Below are 6,394 nucleotides of genomic sequence, written 5' to 3' on the forward strand. Positions count from 1 at the left end.
GAGAAGCTGACAGTTTTTATTTTAATAATTTTTATAATAATTCAATCACTGCGGGCTGGGTGTTGCCAAAGTTTGAGACGAATGCAAAAAAAATCCCATTGACCGACTTCTGAGACCTGCTTCTTATGATCCCGACAACAATGATAGTCGTGTCATATACCATTGTGTAGATAAATCAATTTAGATTTACGGCATATTAACTTAAGTAGGTTTGACAACCGAGAAATCGAAAAATAACGGGAATTCGGGACTGGGTGTCATTTTTCAAAAAATTTAGTTAAGTACCTTGTGTTATATTAAGGTATATAGGAAATTTTTTTTCTGAGACAAGTGCCTGTGCAAAGAACCCCAAGAATTCAATTTTTGTTAAAATCAAACCAAGTTTATTTTGGACCATTTAGACCTTAATGTAGACCAATTTGAAAACAGGATCACAAATTAAGATTCTAAATACACGGTTAGATTTGGCATATCAAAGAACCACATTAATTCATTTTTTAATGAAATCAAACAAAGTTTAATTTTGGACCCTTTTGGACCCTAATTCCTAAACTGTCTGGACCAAAACTACCAAAATCAATCCCAACCTGCCTTTTATGGTTATTAACCTTGTGTTAAAATTTCATAGATTTCTATTTACTTATACTAAAGTTATTGTGCAAAAACCAAGAAAAATGCTTATTTGGGACCTTTTTTTGGCCCCTAATTCCTAAACTGTTGGGACCAAAACTCCCAAAATCAATCCCAACCTTCCTTTTGTGGTCATAAACCTTATGTTAAAATTTCATAGATTTCTGTTTACTTATACTAAAATTAGTGTGCGAAAACCAAGAAAAATGCTTATTTGGGCCCTTTTTGTCCCCTAATTCCTAATATAAACTGTTGGGACCAAAACTCCCAAAATCAATCCCAACCTTCCTTTTATGGTCATAAACCTTGTGTTTAATAAAAAAAAGTAGAGGCATTCCATTGTATATAGATAAATAAACAGGTTAAAAGATTGTTTTATTTTGGTTGTATAAATAGTATAAATAATTTATTTAACAAAAAATTTACAAATAGTAAAGAAAAATTAAATAATAAATAATTTCAAAACTTTGTACATCTAATTATCTTACATAGAAAAAAATATACTATCTTTGCATAAACATGATAAATAAATCCTGAAAAGATAATTTTCACATGATTTAATACAGACACAAGCAACTTTACTATTTGTTCATGTATTGTAGGGATAGACCTATTTCCTGTAACAATTTGGGCAACATTTTTTTATCAAATCAATTTTCTAAAACTAAACGTTCATATTTCTATCAGAGAAGTCAGATGCAGTCCTATATGTATGTTTACTGTTATTTCAATAACACAAACAATAATTCTACATGTACCTACAATGTATAATGGACAACAAATGGAAGTTTTTAACGACATTGACTGGCTATACAGCCCTTGCACGGTCGGTGTATAATGGAGATAAGGTATTTCTGCCCTAATTGGAATGACAAAACAAGTCAATTAAGGATAGAATTAAGTCATCATTGCCAATTATATAAAGAAATTTAATACAAATAAAGAGTTCTCACAGTTAGAGGTAAATGCCAAAGAGTTCCAAATGAAAAAAAGATGGGCAGGGACAATTAATATCAATTTCATAAGTTCACTGACAAGGTGATTTAAGATGAGAACATCAATTAAACAGGTTGTAAAATTATTTACCTATGCACACTACAGTAACTGCAATTTTATGATTGTCATTCATGTCAAATACTGTCATTCTTTTAAACCATGGCTGATACAAAATAACTGTCCAATAATTATTTATTTTATTTAAAACTTTCCATATTGGACATTTCATCATTTGCAGATTTTCATGATTGAAGTATTTGTTATCAGGTCATGGTAACTGAAGAAAGTGTGAAACCTGGATATGGGTCTATAGAACATCAAACTCCACTCACAAAAAAAAGCTCAGGTCTTAATGAACATGTCGTCTAAGCTTTTAGATGATGAGACCACAACTTAATAAATATTGTTGGTTTTTATTAACTCAACTTTTAAGCACCACATTTAGGCTATTTCGTGGTAGTCAGTTTTTATGGGGAGGAAGACAGACTGCCCAGAGAAAACCACTGACCTTTGATAGGAAAACTGACAATCTCAGTGTTGAATGGCTAGTGATAAAAGTAGTTGAACAAAATAGAACAATTGGCCCCTATATATTGAGGAAAGTTGAGCTACATGTAAAATAGTTGGAAAATGACTTGAAATGGTTCTGTGTTTAGCTTCTACTTTTAATTGTTCTTATTAATCTTTATTTGTTCTTTTAAATTAACTGTAAATGGTTGTGAACTTGCACAATTGCTATTCTTATAAAATATAGTAAAGGAATCTTTTGCCAGTAATTATCTCTAATAACCCAATGCTTAAATCAAATGGTAGAAACAAGCAAAATTACATGTATCAGTGCCCAAAAATACCAGGTTTCTTTAATGCTTATATAATAACAATAATCTACATGTATCACAAAATATTAAACATGATGTGGAATTGCACTTTGATGTGAACAAAACAAAAACAAAAAATAGTGCTATTTGAGAAAGAGGTACATGTATATACACACAAAAAAACACAAATATGCAATCTTATCAACATTTCATTAAAATACACTCTGTTTCATTCAAATGTAGTTTTATTTAATACAAACTATACATATAGTGTAAAGTTTCAATATTTGAAAGCTTGATTCATAGATTTGATACTAAAAACATTTAAAACACACATTACCGATAGCTAGTACAATGTATTTACTTTCAAGTGCATTTTTATAAATGTCATTAAATTTATTGAAATGAAATTAGCAAATATATGTTACGTGTTCATGATTCATAGTTGAGGATGGATTTCAATTCATTGGAATGAGATTTACATATATGTATTGTTATGATATTGTAATTATTATATTTATTTATGTTGTCCTAATTTGTGTTGTATGGCCTGATAGTTGTTTACAGAATAATATTAGAACTGTGCAGTTTAGAAATCACTGGAACAATTACAGAATGATTGGAACTTTCCAGAATGATCCTAATAAAAGATGGGTTATATAAACTTTTACATTTTACTAGAACAAACTTCCATTGTAACTTTCTAGGATGTTCCAGTATAGATTGTTCTAGAATTTTCCTTGACAATTATATATATACCGACACTAAAGAAAAGACTCACTCTCACTCTTGGACTTACACTTGGACTTAGACATGGATAGACATTAGCATTCACAGCATTTGGATTGACACTTTTATTCTACAAACAACATCATACTGGATTGTGACCTTAGTAGTGAACGTAATATTCAGATTTGATTCCGAAAGATATCCGGATACAGATAAAGATAAAAGATTGGACTCATATTTTGACAGTTAAGTTGACAGTAATATTTGTGTAATACTTCTTGTAAACTTTTGTATAATAAATATTGTTAAATTTTACTATTGATTTGTGTCTTTTGTTGGCTACAATTTAAAGGCGATTTCTGGCCGTAACAGTATATATTCCATATGCATGTCATGGATTAAAAGTTGAGGTTGGATTTAAATTCATCAAAATGAGACTAACATGTGATACTGGAAGGTACTTATTTGCCCCACAAGTCAGTTTATCTAATATTACATAATGAAATGCATGTCAGGACTAACATAGTAGTGGCGGATCCAGCCATTTAAAAAAGTGGGGTTCCCAACCCTGGACAAAGGGAGGTTTCCAACTATATGTTCCCATTTAAATGCATTGATCAGCCAAATAAAAGGGGGGGGGGGGTTCCAACCCACGGAACACACACACCCTGGATCTGCCAATGCATAGTATCAGAAAAGCAAAATTACCAGACAATGCATGTGCTTGTTCGGTGGAGATTTTTTTTTTTAATATTCATTGATAAAATTAATCATGTACAAATTTATACTGCATGTGTATGATTCATGACAAATATGAAATTTCAATTCATTAATAAAACTGATCTGTTTGCTGCATATGCATGATCCAGTGTTCTCTTTAGAAATTTCTTTTATCATCCTGATAAATAGGAAATTATAAAATATCAATATGTTTCAATAAAATATAGCATCACATTCATCATATTCATAACACTATCTTTTTGAACCTAATTTTAGATAGCATCACATTCTAGCAATATAGTATCACATTACCAAGATGCTCAAAAGCCCTGGGTAGAACACTGTGATACATATTGGACATTGGAATTCAATTCATTGATTTAATATATACATACGTGTACATGTATGCTTCATATACAGGTACATGATTCATATAAGGGACATTGGATTTCATCTAACAGATTTAGTACTATTTTTCTAATATAAAAACTTTGTATCCAAATAAGAACAGCAAATCTATTTTTGTATCAAATAAAAAAAACAGTTATAGAATGGCAACAATTTTTTTTTTAAACTAAATCATATAAAAATAAATGTTTTTTTTACATGAAAGTATACAGAAAATATTATCATGGTTTAAAGATATGGAAGACAAAGAAAGTAAATCAAAAATATATATAGAGGTACATTATATGCATATACTTCTTTAAAATATACATTGCACATGTATAACATGTATGGCAATAGCTAAAAATGATCATAGATACAAAAATAAAACTAGAGGCTCTAAAGAGCCTGTGTCGCTCACCTTGGTCTATGTGAATATTAAACAAAGGAAGCAGATGGATTCATGACAAAATTGTGTTTTGGTGATGGTGATGTGTTTGTACAACTTACTTTACTGAACATTCTTGCTACTTACAATTATCTCTATCTATAATGAACTTGGCCCAGTAGTTTCAGTGGAAAATGTTAGTTAAAATTTACAAATTTTATGAAAATTGTTAAAAATTGACTATAAAGGACAATAACTCCTTAGGGGTCAATTGACCATTTCCGTCATGTTGACTTATTTGTAAATCTTACTTTGCTTAACATTATTGATGTTTACAATTTATCTCTATCTATAATAATATTCAAGATAATAACCAAAAACAGCAAAATTTCCTTAAAATTACCAATTCAGGGGCAGCAACCCAACAACAGGTTGTCAGATTTGCTCTAAAGGCTGCGGTTTCAGAGTTTTAAGCCAAAATCTACATTTCACCCCTATGTTCTATTTTTAGCAATGGCGGCCATCTTGGTTGGTTAGCCAGGTCACGGGACACAATTTTTAAACTAGATACCCCAATGATGATTGAGGCTAAGTTTGGATTAATTTGGCCCAGTAGTTTCAGAGGAGAAGATTTTTGTAAAAGATAACTAAGATTTACGAAAAATGGTTAAAAATTGACTATAAAGGGCAATAACTCCTAAAGAAATCAACAGACCATTTTGGTCTTGTTGACTTGTTTGTAGATCTTACTTTGCTGAACATTTTTGCTGTTTACAGTTTATCTCTATCTATAATAATATTCAAGATAATAACCAAAAACAGCAAAATGTCCTTAAAATTACCAATTCAGGGGCAGCAACCTATCAACGGGTTGTCCAATTCATCTCAAAATTTCAGGGCAGATAGATCTTGACCTGATAAACAATTTTACCCGATGTCAGATTTGCTCTGAATGCTTTGGTTTTTGAGTGATAAGCCAAAAACTGCATTTTACCCCTATGTTCTATTTTTAGCCATGGCGGCCATCTTGGTTGGTTGACCAGGTCACCGGACACAATTTTTTAACTAAATACCCCAATGATGATTGTGGTCAAGTTTGGTTTAATTTGGCCCAGTAGTTTCAGAGGAGAAGATTTTTGTAAAAGATGACTAAGATTTACGTAAAATGGTTAAAAATTGACTATAAAGGGCAATAACTCCTAAAGGGGTCAACAGACCATTTTGGTCATGTTGACTTATTTGTAGATCTTACTTTACTGAACATTTTTGCTGTGTACAGTTTATCTCTATCTATGATAATATTCAAGATAATAACCAAAAACAGCAAAATTTCCTTAAAATTACCAATTCAGGGGCAGCAACCTATCAACGGGTTGTCCGATTCATCTCAAAATTTCAGGGCAGATAGATCTTGACCTGATTAACAATTTTACCCCATGTCAGATTTGCTCTAAATGCTTTGGTTTTTGAGTTATAAGCCAAAAACTGCATTTTACCCCTATGTTCTATTTTTAGCCATGGCGGCCATCTTGGTTGGTTGGCCGGGTCACCGGACACAATTTTTAAACTAGATACCCTAATAATGATTGTGGCCAAGTTTGGTAAAAATTGGCCCAGTAGTTTCAGAGGAGAAGATTTTTGTAAAAGTTAACGACGGACGACGACGACGGACGACGGACGACGGACGCCGGACGCCAAGTGATGAGAAAAGCTCACTTGGCCCTTT

The sequence above is a fragment of the Mytilus galloprovincialis genome, chromosome 6 (genome assembly GCF_965363235.1).
Source record: "Mytilus galloprovincialis chromosome 6, xbMytGall1.hap1.1, whole genome shotgun sequence".
Taxonomy (NCBI): Eukaryota; Metazoa; Mollusca; class Bivalvia; order Mytilida; family Mytilidae; genus Mytilus; species Mytilus galloprovincialis.